Source organism: Aquarana catesbeiana, linkage group LG01 (genome assembly GCF_042186555.1).
Source record: "Aquarana catesbeiana isolate 2022-GZ linkage group LG01, ASM4218655v1, whole genome shotgun sequence".
Taxonomy (NCBI): Eukaryota; Metazoa; Chordata; class Amphibia; order Anura; family Ranidae; genus Aquarana; species Aquarana catesbeiana.
In genome coordinates, this window is record NC_133324.1 from 261,741,677 (window position 1) to 261,758,404 (window position 16,728).

Genomic DNA, 16,728 nt, shown 5'->3' on the forward strand with positions numbered 1-16,728 from the left:
CCCGGCATCAGAAACCTCTTAAAGGGCAAGGAGGCATCGGCATTAAGGGGTTAAAGTTGCTGCCTGTGGATAGTCAGCCTGGCATATTTTACTTTGTTCCATCAGATTATAAACACCCTTGTATGAGAAAGTGAGCGCTCCAATGGGAGATCCAGGGCCCCAGCACTGTACTTAGATCCATTGGCTAGTGGTTTACATTACCTAGATAGTTTACTGTTCTTTATAACAGATTTATATATTGTGTCTCTTGTTATAATGTTGTACTGCTTTAGATGTTCTGTTGAGTTATCATTTTTGGTTGCTCCACTCATTTCTTCCCTGCAGGGCTTTTACTAGTTCATTAAAAAGGGAAGTATGGCCAAAGTTTTTTTGGCCATACTTTTTTTTTCTGGTCTCGGGTCTCCTGTGACCCAGAGCCACCTTATAGCAGGGTATTGCCTCTGGCTCTCAATGCATGGCTGACAGACTAAGCCAGCTGCGCCTGCCTCCTCTTCTGTCCAGTTCTCTAGTGAGCCCTGGAGGGGCAGAGTGGAGAGTGGTGACTGACAGTCACTGCTTTCTGAACTGAGCATCCTGAGAACTGAGCAATCAGCGGTCATGTGATCGCTCAGTTCTTGAGCTTAGAGCCTTTGGTGGACAGCTGCAGCACGGAGGTATGTATGTATGATTATTTTTTATATAGCCCGAACTGCTCCTTTAAAGCCAATTTAAGGTCACATGTGTGTCAGGGACTCTGGTGCTCCTTTCAGATTTGTGGGCACTGAGGAAACAAAGGCTCCTTTGGGTGCGGTGAGGGCTACACTTAGATCTGGTTCAATAAGCTTTAAAACCTGCTTCAAGCTAAAATTATCTCAAATGCGAAATGCTACTGAGCCTGGAAGTTGAAACATAGCATACTTTTTATGTCTGCTTGCAGAATGACTAGGTGCAAGAATGCTTCATTAGCATTTGTTTTTAGTAATAGACTGACAATTAGTGTATGACCAGTTAAAGGCTTGTTTATACTTCACATAATGGTGTAAATGGTGCACGGTGTGACGTAAGGAACAAAAAAAAGGTTAGGTATGGTTTTTAGCACATTAACATTCATTTCAATAGGCTTCCTTAACGCAATGTGCATTAAAACACCACAAGGGGCCCCTAAGGCTTAAGAAATAAAATAAATATTTTATAGGAAATCTACTCAAATCTATTCAAAAACAGTTGCATTTTCTAACCAGTACACAAATGGCGATAGCATTGCGTTTGACTTTGCTGTACAGCCTATTGCTCCCCGCTATGCAACCTTTCTTTATTCCGATTCTGAAATATATTTATTAATTTGTGTTACTGAGAACTGTAATAATAGAGCCTATAAGCTATAAACATTTAAGCTGCTATTTATTGACAGAGCTTGCAGATGCCTGGCAGATATAATGATGAGTCACTGGGAGACAAAACATTTTCAAAGCATTTTTGAATTTTTGGGGCATTTTGTGATTTCTCATGAAGTTGACTCTATTAAATCAATGTTTTGTGTTATCATAGGCTATAATGCTTAATGAATGCAGCACCTTGGTGTGAGAAAGCCCTACAGAAAATGTTCAGATGTTCTAGCAGTTTACCAGTGCTGGAGATGTGGGAATCACCTGCAATTTATAAGGAGGATATTTTGATAAGGAAGATCATATAATTTGATGAGGTGAGGTGGTCATTTTTACAAATGGTATAGTAAAGAAACCTTACGTTATAGCGACTGTATACAACCGTTATCTATCTAGGAAGAAGACTTATGCCGCGTACACACGGTCGGACTTTTCGTCTACAAAAGTCCGACAGCCTGTCCGACAGACTTCCGGCGGACTTTCGGCGGACTTGCAGCAGACTTTCTAACGAACGGACTTGCCTACACACGACCACACAAAAGTCCGACGGATTCGTACGTGATGACGTACACCGGACTAAAATAAGGAAGTTCATAGCCAGTAGCCAATAGCTGCCCTAGCATGGGTTTTTGTCCGTCGGACTAGCACACAGACGAGCGGATTTCGGGGTCCGTCGTAGTTACGACGTAAAGATTTGAAGCATGTTTCAAATCTAAAGTCCGTCGGATTTGAGGCTGAAAAAGTCTGCTGAAAGTCCGGAGAAGCCCACACACGATCGGATTACCAGCCAGCTTTAGTCCGTCGGCGTCCGTTGGACTTTTGTAGACGAAAAGTCCGACCGTGTGTACGCGGCATAAGACCCCTTTCACACTTGTGCGACCTGAAAATCGCAAGTTGCACAACTGTAAAAGGGGCCTTAGTCCAACTTGCCACATTGCTGCTATAAAATCAGCATAAAATCAGCAACACTGAACACTGATCACTGACCTTAAGGCTACTTTCACACTGGGGCGGGGGGGGGGGGGCGTTAGTGGTAATTTTAGCGGTGCTTTACCGCTGTTATAGTGGCGCTTTTCAGCCACTAGCGGGGCACTTTAAACCCCCTGCTAGCGGCCGAATAAAGGGTTAAAAGTGCCTGCAAAGAGCTGCTGCCGAAGCGCTTTGCAGGCGCTTTGGCAGCAGTGCCCATTGATTCCAATGGCAGGGGCAGTGGAGGAGTGGTGTATACACCGCTCCTCCACTGCCCGAAAGATGCTGCTTGCAGGACTTTTTCTAATGTCCTGCAAGCACACCGCCCCAGTGTGAAAGCACTCGGGCTCTCACACTGGGGCTGCAGAGGAGGCACTTTACAGGCACAATTTTTAGCCCAAAAGCGCCTGAAAAATGCCCCAGTGTGAAAAAGGTTTAAACAGTAAATAAAAAAATTTTGCTAAAAGTGCTGATAACTGTACAAAAATTGAGGTTTCAAATTGAAATATTTGTAAATTTTCTGTGCAACCCAGAACTCATCATTTGCTACCCTGTTATAAAAATCCTATTTTTCCGGACTCTTTCTAACAGCTTACCTGTAAAATCCTTTTCTTTGAAGTACTTCCCGGGACACAGAGCTATATTAATTACTATGTGGGTTATAGGCCACCTTCAGGTGATGGACACTGGCACACCCTAAGACAGGAAGTTCACTCCCTATATAACCCCTCCCACTACTGGGAGTACCTCAGTTTTTGTAGCAAAACAATACATGTGTATACCAGAAAGAGGGAAGGGACCTCTGTGTACCATGATGCACTTCCGAGAAAAGGATTTTACAGGTAAGCTTTTCTTAATCGTACAACACGGGACACAGAGCCATAGTAATTACTATGTGGGATGTCCCAGAGCAATGCCAACTGAGGGGAGAGAGACACAACAGAATTAGGGCAACATGAGACTAGAGAAGTTATACTGCTGCCTGCAGCACACTACGCCCAAAGGTCCTCATACCTTTTCACATTCACCTGATAAAATCTGGTAACTGTATGGACTGGACCATGAAAGCTTGATGATGCACTCCCACAAAGCACTAACAGTCCTAGTGGAGTGCGCTTTTGATTTGAGAGGGTGGAATCCTCCTCTTTAAACCATAAGCCTGAACAGTTACTTGCTAGAAACAGTAGATTTTGACGCTGACTGTCCACTTCTAGGACCTTCAGGCAACACAACAAAACATCCATTTTTTCAATCTGAGCAGTTGCCTTCAAGTAGACCTTGATTGCTCTCACCACATCAAGAGAATGTAGTAATTTTCCTTCCATAGAACAGGTTCTGGAAAAAATGAAGGTAGAACAATATCCTAGTTTGGATAAAAACTAGGCACTACCTTCGGTAGAAAGTTAGGATGAGGGCACAATACTACCTTATCCTTGTGAATAATCTTATGGCTCTTTACAAGAAAGAGCAGCCAACTCTGATACCCTTCTTGCAGAAGATATGGCTACCAGAAAATGAGTTTCCTTGCCAAAAGGACCAAGGGAATATGCTGTATCGGCTCAAACAAAGGCTGTTTCAGCAATGCCGACAGAACTAAATCCAAGTCCCAAGGGTTCAGGGGTGACGTAACCGGAGGATTAAGCCACGTTACCCCCTGAATAAGCTACGAACTAAAGAATGCAAAGCAAGTGGTTGAAATAATACAGATAAGGCCGAAACCTGGCCTTTGATACTACACAAGACCAGCTTCATTTCTAACCCCATCTACAGAAAGTTGATTCTACCTATGACATACTTCCTGGGGTGCCAACCCCTGGATTCACACCAGGAGACATATGACTTCCAGACTCTATAATATATCATTCTGGAGGCCGACTTCCTTGTATAAATCAAGATAGATACCACTGAACCTGATAGCCCAAGCTTCTTCAGAATATGGGTCTCAATAGCCAAACCGTTAAATTTAGCATTTGTAAGGTAGGATGGAATACCGGACCTTGCAAGTGAAGGTCTGGACGTGGTGGTAGGGTCCATAGATCCCCTAACGCCATCCTTATGATCTCTGCATACCAAGATCTTCTGGGCCACGCCGGGCCACAAGAATCACCAATCTCCCTTTCTGCTTGATCCTGCAAAGCAGTCGTGGAAGCAGCAGAATAGGAGGAAATAAATAAATCAGTGAGAACTGATTCCACAAGAACACCAAGGCATCTGTTTCGCATGCTAGCGGATCCCTTGTTCTTGACACAAAGTTGTCGATTTTCTTGTTGAACCTGGACGCAAACAGATCTACGTCTGGGATTCCCCATCTTCGGCATATTGGCAGGAAGATATCGGGGTGAAGGGAACATTCTCCTGGGAACAACTGCTGGTGACTCAAGTAGTCCGCCAGCCAATTTTCTATTCCCGGACTGAAAACTGCCGATAGGCAAGGTACATAGTTTTCTGCCCAAGTTAAGATATAATTCACCTCTCTCTAGGCCGCACGACTTGTCGTGTCCCCTTGGTGATTGACATAGGCCACTGCTGTGGTATTGTTGGATTGGATCCTGACAGGACAATTCCATATCCTGAACATCCAGGCCCTCAGGGCCAAGCGCGCTGCCCAGATAGAATGTTGATGGACAAGGTGTTTTTTAATCTGGACTATTTCCTTTGGACAGTCACTTCTTCCCGGACTGTTTCCCAACTCAAAAGGCTGGCATCTGCTGTTACCATCTTCCAGGTAGCTGGTAGGAAAGATTTTCCCTTCTGCAGATTCTTGGTTATAAACCACCAACTGAGGCTCTGGTGCCCCCTGGAGACAGACACATTGGGAAATCTAGAACTTGGGCCTACTTGTTCCAAGCCGACAAAATACTGTTTTGCAGCAGCCTCAAATGAGACTGAGCATAAGGAACGACCTCAAATGAAGTCACCATCTTTCCCAACAACCTCATGCAAAGTCGAATAGAAGGATTCTTCTTTGCTTTGACCATCCGAATCAGTTCCTTTATGGCACTGATCTTCGCCTGGGGCAAGAATACCTTTTTCTGGGCTGTATTAATAATCAGACCCAAGTATTCCAATCTCCTTGAAAGTTTTTTAACGAGGTTGAGTATCCGACCTTGGTTTTTCAGGTAGGTATTTCAGGTAGTTGACTGTAGATCTTACTTTGGTCTAAGCGGGCTACCGACTGGTCTATCAAGAGCAGATTGTCTAGGTAAGCTATAATCATTATACCTTGGGGCCTTAATCCGGCTATAGGAGGGACCAGACCTTTGTAAATACTCGAGGTGCAGTAGCTAGACCAAAAGGCAGAGCTACAAACTGAAAATGAAGATTTTCTACCTCGAAATGTAGATATTTCTGGTGAGCGGGAAATATAGGTACATGGAGGTATGCATCCCTGATGTCTATTGACGCCAGAAGTTCTCGACCTTGTAGGACGGAGACCACTGATCGGATTGACGCCATGCGAAAAGAGCGGATATTCAGAAACCGGTTTTGATCTTTGAGATCTAGAATGGGTCTGACAATAGGTTTTGGTACCGTGAAAAGGCTTAAATAAAACCCCAATCCCTGCTCTTGCATGAGAACCACTAAGATCAATTTTTTGAGACAAAAGATGGCCCAATGCTTGAAAGAGAGACTTCTTTTCCTCTGGAGTCTGAGAAAATGAGGAGATGGGGACTTTCGGAAGTCAAGTTTGTACCCTTGAGTTATTGAGAAAGTCACCCATCTGCAGCCTACGGTACCTGGCATTCCTAGGCGGTCTCCCATCCAATTACTGACCAGGCCCGACCCTGCTTAGCCTCTGAGATCAGAGGAGATTGGGCGCTTTCAGGGTAATGTGGCCACAGGCTCTGACACTCTTCCTGCCAGACCCTTGAGAACTGCGGAAGTCTTCCCCCCCACTCGAGCGAGCGGGGGTGCCCCCTCATAAGGAGGCTTCAGTTTCCTTCTTGAAATTGACGGCGGAGGCTGTCGTGACTGCCTGGAAGCTGATGCTCCTGGTATTGGAGAAGGAGCTTGTTTAAATGAAATAAGTTTACTCCTCTTTCAAATTAGCAAAAGGATAGTTTTCAGTAAAATAGACAAGGGCTGCAGTGTTTAAAACAAGTGCAATATTTGATAGCCCTGATCGCTTACTCTGACCAGCTACCATAGAACTCTCTGGGGAAAATGCCAATGTAGAGTGTTTAGAGCTTGTAGGAGTGTCAGGGCTGGGCTCAGCTCTTCCTTCTCTGAGCTGGCCAATCAGCTGTCGGCTGATTGCCAGTTCCCATTTCTCTCCACAGTTATCCAGCTGTTGCTGATTCTGCTCGTCAGTCCTGCTTACTTAAAGTCCTCCAACTCACTTGATCTCTGTCTTCGCCTTTGTCAACATCACAGAGACTTTCTCCTGCGTTCCTGTTGAATACTTGCTCGGCTGATGTTCCTTCTGGCTCCTGATCCTGCTTGCTGTACTACTAAGTTTATCTCTGGCTCTCTGACATTTGCTTGGCTGACTACCCGATCCGGTTACTGAACTCTGGCTTGTTTTGACTACGTTTACTCTGTTTAAGTTATTATTATTATTATTATTAAACAACAAGTGTGATTTAACTATACTTCTGTCTCGGTCTGATTCATGGTTCCTGATAGTAGGTGAAGGCCATGAATTCAGAAGATACAGTCAATCCACTTGTTGGTAATATTTTTTCCAGATTGGATGAGCAGGATCACTGCATGGATCAGTTTGCCATGGCGTTACAAACGCTCTTGAGTCACACGGCTCACCTGGAAACTCCCACTGTGGCTGCTCCGGTACAACCTGTGTTGCAGGCCCTCCCTGCTGCTGCCCCAGTCTCTGTGCAGGCACCCGCCTCGAGTATTACCTCTATAAGAGGTATGTCTGGTTCTGCTCCGCTGCCCCAGTGATTTGGGGGCGATCCAGTTCAATGCAGAGTTTCTCAACCAGGTTGAGATTTACTTTGAGATGCTGCCCCTGGCGTTTCCCATGGACAGAAGCAAAGTAGGTCTTTGCTTTCTGAGAGAGCCTTGGCAAACCCTCTAAGGGCGACACAAACACCTGTTGTCTTGAGTTACCCTGAATTTGTGGCCTCCTTTAAAAGGGTATTTGACGTTCCCGCATGCTACGATTCTGCTGCCAAGTGCCTCATGTCCATCAGAGTACGAGAACTGTTGCCGACTACACCATTGAATTACAAACTCTGGCAGCAGAGGTTGCTTGGAACAATGAGGCCCTCATGGCTGCTTTTTCTCATGGTCTCTCAGATTCCATCGAGGATGAGATAGCAGCCCGAGATATACCCACTGAGCTGGAGAGGTTGATCACGTTTGCCATCCTCATTGACTCCAGACTCAGAGAAAGACTCTCTTTTAAGGAGCACTTGCGCAAGCCTCCTGTACGTTTGCCTCTGAGCTTTGCAGTCCCACCCGTGCCTCCCTCACCTCCCATGCCTCCAGGTACCGAGTCAGTCATTGAAGATGAACCCATGCACTTGGGCTTCACGCGTCTCCCTGCGGATGGGAGAGCCTTTAGGAGGAGGGAGAGATTGTGCCTTTATTGTGGCCAGGCAGGTTATTTTGTGAAGTCTTGTCCTACCCGTCCAGGAATGCCCGAACCTTGAGGTCCTGTTATGGACAGACCTTAGGTGGCGTTGTTTCATCCCCAGTTATCCAGAAGGATAAGCCCCTGGTTTCGGTCACCCTTTCTTGGGCTGAGTCGCCCGTCGAGATAGAGGCTCTAATCGACTCTGGGGATGCAGGCCTGTTCATTGATGCTTTCTTTGTATGGCAGCACTTGATTCCGCTGCAGCTGCGTGACACTCCACTTGCCATTGAGGCTCTTGACGGGAGACCTCTACAGCCTGTCCATGTGACTCATGAGACGGTTCCGTCGTCCATGGCTGTAGGGGCTCTTCACCATGAGATAATCCAATTCCAAGTCATTTCCTCACCTAGGTTTCTGCTGGTTATTGGTTATCCATGGTTACAGAGGCACAACCCCTCTTTTGATTGGCTCTGTGCTGAGGTTCTCTCTTGGTCACCACAATGCAGTGAGACATGCTTCCAGAAGGTAGCCAAGGTCCTGTGCACCTCTTCACTCTCCTTCCTGCCGGAGGAGTACCGCAATTTTAGCAATGTCTTTGACAAAGGTCAGGCCGGTAGTTTGCCTCCACACCGGCCTTATGATTGTGTTTTTGACCTTCAACCTGATGCCATACCCCCTCGTGGCTGGGTTTACCCTTTGTTGGTCTTGGAGGATAAGGCCATGGAGGAGTATGTTGCAGACGCACTTTCTCGAGGTTTCCTGCTGGTGCTGGTTTCTTCTTTGTGAAGAAGAAGAGCGGTGAACTGAGACCTTGTATTGATTATAGGGGTCTCAATCATTTCACAATTAAGAATGCCTACCCAATTTCATTGATTACAGAGTTATTTGGCCGCCTCAAGGGAGCAACGGTTTTCACAAAACTTGATTTGAGAGGGGCATACAATCTCGTGAGGATTAAGGAGGGTGACGAGTGGAAAACTGCGTTTAATACCAGAACAGGCCATTATGAGTACCTCATAATGCCTTTTGGCCTTTGTAACGCCCTGGAAGCTTTCCAGGAATTTATTAACGATGTCCGCCGAGATTTGTTGCAGTTATGTGTGGTGGTTTATCTCGATGATATCCTCATATTTTCCAAGTCCCTGGAGAGCCACCACACAGATGTCTGTCGTGTGCTTCAGAAACTAAGAGAAAAAAATCTCTATTGTAAACTGGAGAAGAGCGGGTTCCATCGTGACCAGGTTAAATTCCTGGGCTATGTCATTTCCACTGCTGGTTTTTCAATGGACCCAGAGAAACTTTCGGCAGTCCTACAGTGGTCCTGACCCATGGGTTTACGTCCTCTGCAGCGTTTCCTGGGCTTTGCCAATTATTATAGGAAGTTTATTCATAACTTCTCGTTTCTGGTCAAGCCCCTGACTAATATGACTAGAAAGGACGGTAACCCACAGAGTTGGTCTCCGCAGTTCATTAAGGCCTTTGAGGGTCTCAAGGTTGCCTTTGTTTCTGCTCCTGTGTTGGCACATCCTGATCCTACGTTGCCTTTTATCCTAGAAGTTGATGCTTCTGAGACTGGAGTTGGCGCCCTTCTGTCTCAACGTGCTAACTCTGAGAGCACTATGCATGCGTGTGGCTACTTTTCCAAGAAATTATCACCTGCAGAGTGCAATTATGAGATTGGTGACAGAGAGCTGTTGGCGATCATTTTAGCCCTGAAACAATGGAGACATCTCCTTGAAGGTACCACTGTGCCGGTTCTCATTCTTACTGACCATAAGAATCTCACATTCTTGTCTGAGGCTAGGCGCCTCTCTCCCAGAAGGGCGCGATGGGCTCTTTTCTTGTCGAGTTTTAATTACATTGTCTCGTTCTTACCCGGTACTAAGAATGTAAGGGCTGACGCCTTGTCATGACAATTTTCCTCCACTTCCAAGTTGGAGTAGGTTCAGGTTCCTGTGATTCCTCCTGATCGTATTCTGGCTATGGTTCTCACCAGTCTTACTTCACCTTTGGGTGACAAAATTCTTGCTGCTCAGGTCCATGTTCCTCCTGAGAAACCTTGTGACTGCTGCTTTGTCTTCGTACTGCCGTGCTCCAGACTTACCATTCTCCCGAGGCAGCAGGCCACCTTGGGAAGAATCAACTCATTTGGGCCATTTCCCAACAATTCTGGTGGCCTAGTCTACGGGCTGATGTAACTGCCTTCGTAGCTGCCTGTTCCGTGTGTGCTCAGAGTAAGACTCCACAACACCTTCCAGTGGGCCTCCTACAACCCATACCCAACGGAGTGAGGCCCTGGACCCACCTGTCTATGGATCTCATTGTGGTAGTTACCTAACTCCCAAGGCAACACTGTTATCCTTATGGTGGTTGACCGGTTCTCAAAGATGTGTCATTGTATTCCACTTAAGAAGCTGCCCATTTCTAAGGAACTGGCTTCCATTTTTGCTTGGGAGATCTTTCGCTTACATGGGCTACCCAAGGTGATTGTCTCAGACAGGGGTAGTCAGTTTGTCTCCCGGCTCTGGCGAGCCTTTTGTGCACAGTTGGGAATTCAGCTTGCTTTCTCCTCTGCGTATCACCTGCAGTCTAATGGGGCCGCAGAACGAGCCAATCACTCCTTGGAGCAATTCTTACGTTGCTATATTTCTGACCATCATAACAACTGGTCAGACCTATTACCGTGGGCAGAGTTTGCTCACAACAGTGCCTTGAATTCAGCTTCCTGATTGTCCCTGTTTATGGTGAATTATGGCTTCCAACCTTCCATGTTGCCTGACTCGTTTGTTCCACAGAGTATTCCTGCATTAGAGTAGCATCTCCGTGGTCTTCGTTCCACTTGGGCACAAGTTCAGGAGGCTTTGCAACATTCTAACGATAGGTACAGACTCCATGCTGACAGCAGATGCCTGCCTGCACCTTCCTACCAAGTTTGCGGACAGAGTCTGGCTGTCGTCCCACAACCTCCGTGTTCCCCCATGCCCTCCCCCTCCTCTTTTCAAAAAAGAGCATTTTCCAACGGGATCGGCACATGTGTGTGTGGGGGGAGGGCGGCGAGGAGGAGGGCAGTGACAAACCGCCACACAGAGGCGGTGGAGAACGGAGTGGCATCCGCCGATCGTTCTGCTTCTCCTAGTCAGAAAGAGGGGGAGAGCTTTTGTCCGGGTGGGGGGTGTTTTTTTAGAGAAAACCCCCCAACATCTTACCGAGTCCTGTGACTGCTAGCCGGAGAGAGGTCTGTCAGCGTCTGCTGACACAGCATGATCTTAGTTACATCGCCAGTTCCTAAATGTCTTGCAGGACAATTTTATGGGTCAGATTGTAGACGCACCAACTAGAAATAAAGCGTTACTGGATCTACTGATTACCAACAATACAGACCTGATCACGGATGTGGAAATACGGGGCAATTTAGGTAACAGCAATCACAAGTCAATTGGCTTCAGTATAAATCATGCAAATAGGAAACATAAGGGGAACACAAAGACACTGAATTTCAAAAGAGCCAACTTCCCTAAACTACGAGCCTTGCTAGAAGGCATAAATTGGGATAAAATCTTAGGAACAAAGAATACGGAGGAGAGATGGATTTGCTTTAAGAGCATATTAAATAAGGGCATTAGCCAATGCATACCATTTGGTAATAAATTTAAAGGAGTGATCAAAAGTCCTGGATGGCTTAACTGCAATGTAAAAATGCATAAAAAAGCAAAGGAGAAGGCCTTCAAAAAATACAGGGTTGAGGGATCATGAGCAGCATTCAGACTTTTTAAAGAATGCAACAAGACATGTAAGGGTGCAATAAGGACGGCTAAGCTAGAACATGAAAAACACATAGCGGAGGAGAGCAAAAAAAAATAAAAAATCCCAAGAAATTCTTTAAGTATGTAAACAATAAAAAAGGGAGGACAGACCATATTGGCCCTATAAAGAATGAGGAAGGACATCTGGTTACAAAGAATGGGGAGAAGAAAAGAATATTGAATTTATTCTTCTCCTCAGTCTTAACGAGGGAATCGGGGGGCTTCAGTAACCAAAACTGCAGCGTTTATCCTTATGACACATCACAGGAAGCACCTCCATGGTTAACAGAGGCCAAAATTAAAATTAGACTTGGGAAACGTAACATTAATAAATCACCGGGACCAGATGAGTTGCACCCGAGGGTACTTAGGGAACTCAGTCAAGTAATTGCCAAACCATTGTTCCTAATTTTTACTGACAGTCTACTGACTGGAATGGTACCAGCTGATTGGAGAAAAGCCAATGTAGCACCAATATTTAAAAAGGGCCCAATATACATCCCTGGGAATTACAGACCAGTTAGCCTAACACCAATAGTATGTAAACTCTTGAAGGGGATGATAAGGGACTATATACAAGATTATAGTAATGAGAACGGTATCATCAGCAGTAATCAGCATGGATTCTTGCCAAACCAATCTACTAACCTTCTATGAGGAGGTGAGTTGCCATCTAGATAAAGGAAGGTCCGCAGAGGTGGTGTATCTGGATTTTGCAAAAGCATTTGACACAGTTCCTCATAAACGTTTGCTGAACAAAATAAGGTCCGTTGGCATGGACCATAGGGTGAGTACATGGATTGAAAACTGGCTACAAGGGTGAGTTCAGAGGGTGGTAATAAATGGGGAGTACTCGGAATGGTCAGGGGTGAGTAGTGGGGTCCCCCAGGGTTCTGTGCTGGGACCAATCCTATTTAATTTGTTCATAAACGACCTGGAGGATGGGGTAAACAGTTCAATCTCTGTATTTGTGGACGATACCAAGCTAAGCAGGGCAATAACTTCTCAGCAGGATGTGGAAACCTTGCAAAAAGATCTGAACAAATTAATGGGGTGGGCAACTACATGGCAAATGAGGTTCAATGTAGAAAAATGTAAAATAATGCATTTAGGTGGCAAAAATATGAATGCAATCTATACACTGGGGGGAGAACCTCTGGGGGAATCTAGGATGGAAAAGGACCTGGGGGTCCTAGAAATTGATAGCAACAGCTTGGCATTGCATGCCATTGGTGAGCCTAACAAAGCAAACAGAATATTGGCTTGCATTAAAAAGGGGATCAACTCCAAAGATAAAATGATAATTCTCCCGCTCTACAAGACTCTGGTCAGGCCGCACCTAGAGTATGCTGTCCAGTTCTGGGCACCAGTCCTCAGGAAGGATGTACTGGAAATGGAGCGAGTACAAAGAAAGGCAACAAAGCTAATAAAGGGTCTGGAGGATATTAGTTATGAGGAAATGTTGTGAGCACTGAACTTATTCTCTCTGGAGAAGAGACGCTTGAGAGGGGATATGATTTCAATATACAAATACCATACTGGTGACCCCACAATAGGGATAAAACTTTTTCGCAGAGGGAAGTTTAACAGGACTCGTGGCCACTCATTAAAATTAGAAGAAAAGAGGTTTAACCTTAAACTACGTAGAGCAGTGGTTCTCAACCTGGGGGTCGGGACCCCCTCGGGGGTCGAAGGACGATTTGCCAGGGGTCACCGAATCCTGGGCTGTTCCCAAAGCCTTTGCTTCTCTCCCAGCCTTTTCGCAGCCGCTCAGTAGGGCTGTTCCTGGAGCCTGCGGCCGCCCACTCAGCCTCTTTGCAGCCACCCATTCAGTTCACAGCATGGTTGGGGGGCAGAGACTAGAGGTCAGCTGACTGGTGAGAATGTGAAGTGGAAGGGGCTGGAGGAGACCCTACCTGATTTCGGCATAGGTGTCACTGCTATGAGACACCACAAAGTCAGAGACACAGTGAGTAACACTACCTGTGATTATAGTTGCCATTAAAAGTCCCCACTACAGTTCTCAGATCAGCAGATGACCTTGATCAAGAGCACCTAAGTTGGCTGATCAGAACATTGCCACTCATCCCAACTCCCCGCCAGCACTGCCACTCATCCTAACTCCCTGCCAGCATTGCCACTCATCCCATCCCCACCAAGGAGTAAGAGAAGGAATAAAAATAGAGAATACATGGAAGGGAGAGGAAAAGAGGGGAAGGAACAAAGAAAAAGGGAGAGAAAGAATAAGAGAAAAAATAAAAAAAGATGGCTAGAGAGAGGGATGGAGAAAAAAACAAGAAATTAGGATAGAGAGAGATAAAAGGAGAACAAAGAAAGTGGTACATCCTAAAATGTACCATAAGGGGTTTTAATACTGTACGAGTGGAAGGGACTCGACTCAGGGAGTGCTAAATGTCCGTGGGATAGGAGCGCAAATTACTTGTCTTGCCTTGGGTGCTGAAAACCCACGCTACGAAAATAATTTTACTGTTAGGGGTCCCCACAACTTGGGAAATTTTACCAAGGGGTCACGACACTAGGGAGGTTGAGAACCACTGACGTAGAGGGTTCTTTACTGTAAGAGCGGCAAGGATGTGGAATTCCCTTCCATGGGCGGTGGTCTCAGCGGGGGGGCATCGATAGTTTTAAGAAACTATTAGATAAGCACCTGAACGACCGCAACATACAGGGATATACAATGTAATACTGACATATAATCACACACATGGGTTGGACTTGATGGACGTGTGTCTTTTTTCAACCTCACCTACTATGTAACTATGTAACGGACACAATCTTCACCTCTCATGGTGGGCTCTATTTAAAAAACCTTCAGGAACTGGGGCCCCCTTTTAATCGGGGGATCCCACTCCTGGACCTGTAATAGCACCCCGCCAGAAAAAACTTATGGCTGAAAAAACCAAAAGCACTGGATCCCAGGGTCCAGCTCTCTAAAAAGAGAAGTGTTCTGTGCTAAACCTCGTTTCTTCCGCCACGAGGACCGGGTACCATTCAATTCGGCCTAAAAAGACACTTTGAATGGATACGGCTGCATGGCTAGCCCCAGCAAGGATTGCTCCAGTGGGGCTCAGCACTGCACATCTTTACTCAAGACCAACACCTTAGACACTGGCGAAAAAACGGAGGTACTCCCAGTAGAGGGAGGGGTTATATAGAGAGTGAACTTCCTGTCTTAGGGTGTGCCAGTGTCCATCACCTGAAGGTGGCCTATAACCCACATAGTAACTACTATGGCTCTGTGTCCCGTGATGTACGATTAAGAAATTACTTTTTTTTTTTAGCTTCTATGGGATTACTAGAAAAAATGAAATGTATGTTTGAAAACCGTTTCAAATGACAGTGGAACTGTCAGGAGCTGCAGGAGCCTGCATTCACTATATCTGGTCTCCCAAAGTACACAGAACATAGAAATGCAATAGTTTTAGTAAATATAAACTGCTTAGTACTGTTTTTCATTAGAGCAGTCTTGTGACTTCTATCAGTGTCTGGTTAAAGCTTGTAGACAGAGTTTTCATTCTGCTCTGACTGTCCTATCAGGCATCAACTACATACAGTATACAGTGCTGTGTCCCAGCAATGGAATGGGTATTTCTGGCTCATCCCTGAAGCAAAATCGAGTCAGACTGAGCACTCAGCCATTTATAGGCAGCCTAGTATTTTATGACTGAATACAAGGCTTCTTCTGATTGTGGATGATGTCACAATTTTCACCATAGTCAGAGGAAACCTTGTATTAATTTATAAAGACACAAAGCTTACTATGAATGGCTGAGCAGCGCTCAACCCAACTCGATTTTGTTCTGGGAATTGGAAGGGAAGTCCTGGTACTGCTGAATAATGATCAAGTAACACACAGAGTTCAGGGGGTAAGATTAAAGCTGGACTAATCTCTCACTCAGCATGAATGATTTTAATCCTTATGATGCTAGCATTAGTAAATATATAGGAAGGTATATTATATTTACTTGTTTTAACCTTTCTTGTTTTTACATTTTTTTTTGGTTGCTTCCTGGGTTTTGGCCTAGGCCAAAATGATGTCATATATCCCAGGAGTCTTTTATCAGGAGGAGAGGAGGAGGCGTTTTCTCAGCTAAGTACACCCTCTTGCCCTCATGCTTGAGCTAAGAGCAGATGTAATTAAGAAAATTAATGCTACATGAATCATCAGCTCTTACTCAAGATGCCTGTGGGTAGAAATGCTAGGGGGTGTTATTCAAATGGATTTCTCAACAAAATAAAGCATGGAGACATGGATGATTGGGTGAGTTTGCTGTGAATATTAAAAATGTAGAAAATAGTGTTTTCAGTTTGTGGTACTCAGATACAGTTTTAGGATTACAGTGCCTTGAAAACGTATTCATACCCCTAGAAATTTGACATTTTGTCATGTTACAACCAAAAATGTAAATGTATTTTATTGGGATTTTATGTGATAAACTAGCACAAAGTGGCATATAATTGTGAAGTGGAAGGAACATTATAAATGGTTTTCAAACTTTTTTTTAAAAATAAATATCTAAAAAGTGTGACATGCATTTATATTCAGTCCCCTTTACTCTGATAGCCATAATCAAAATCTAGTGGAACCAATTGCCTTCAGAAGTCATCTAATTAGTAAATAGAGTCCATCTGTGTGTAGTTTAATCTCAGTATAAATACAGCTGTTCTGTGAAGCCCTCAGGGGTTTATTAGAGAACTGTAGTGTACAAACAGTATCATGAAGGCCAAGGAACACACCAGACAAGTTAGGGATAAAGTTGTGGAGAAGTTTAAAGCAGGGTTAAGTTATACAAAAATATCCCAAGCTTTAAAAATCACACAGAGCACTGTTCAATCCATCATCCGAAACTGCAAACCTACCAAGACATGGCCGTCCACCAACTGACAGGCCGGTCATGGAGAGCAATAATCAGAGAAGCAGCCAAGAGGCCCATGGTAACTCTGGAGGAGCTGCAGAGATCCACAGCTCAGGTGGGAGAATCTGTTCACAAGACAACTATTAGTCATGCACTCCACAAATCTGGAAGCATGG

General features: G+C 45.1%; 1 protein-coding gene and 1 pseudogene across 1 annotated transcript in view; both read right to left on the reverse strand.

The window, feature by feature from the left end:
* The window catches only part of RIMBP2 (RIMS binding protein 2), an 883,237-nt gene that overhangs the window by 855,975 nt on the left and 10,534 nt on the right, over nucleotides 1-16,728 (reverse strand). The window lies entirely within an intron of this gene.
* LOC141124962 (5S ribosomal RNA) lies at nucleotides 6,059-6,177 on the reverse strand (annotated as a pseudogene).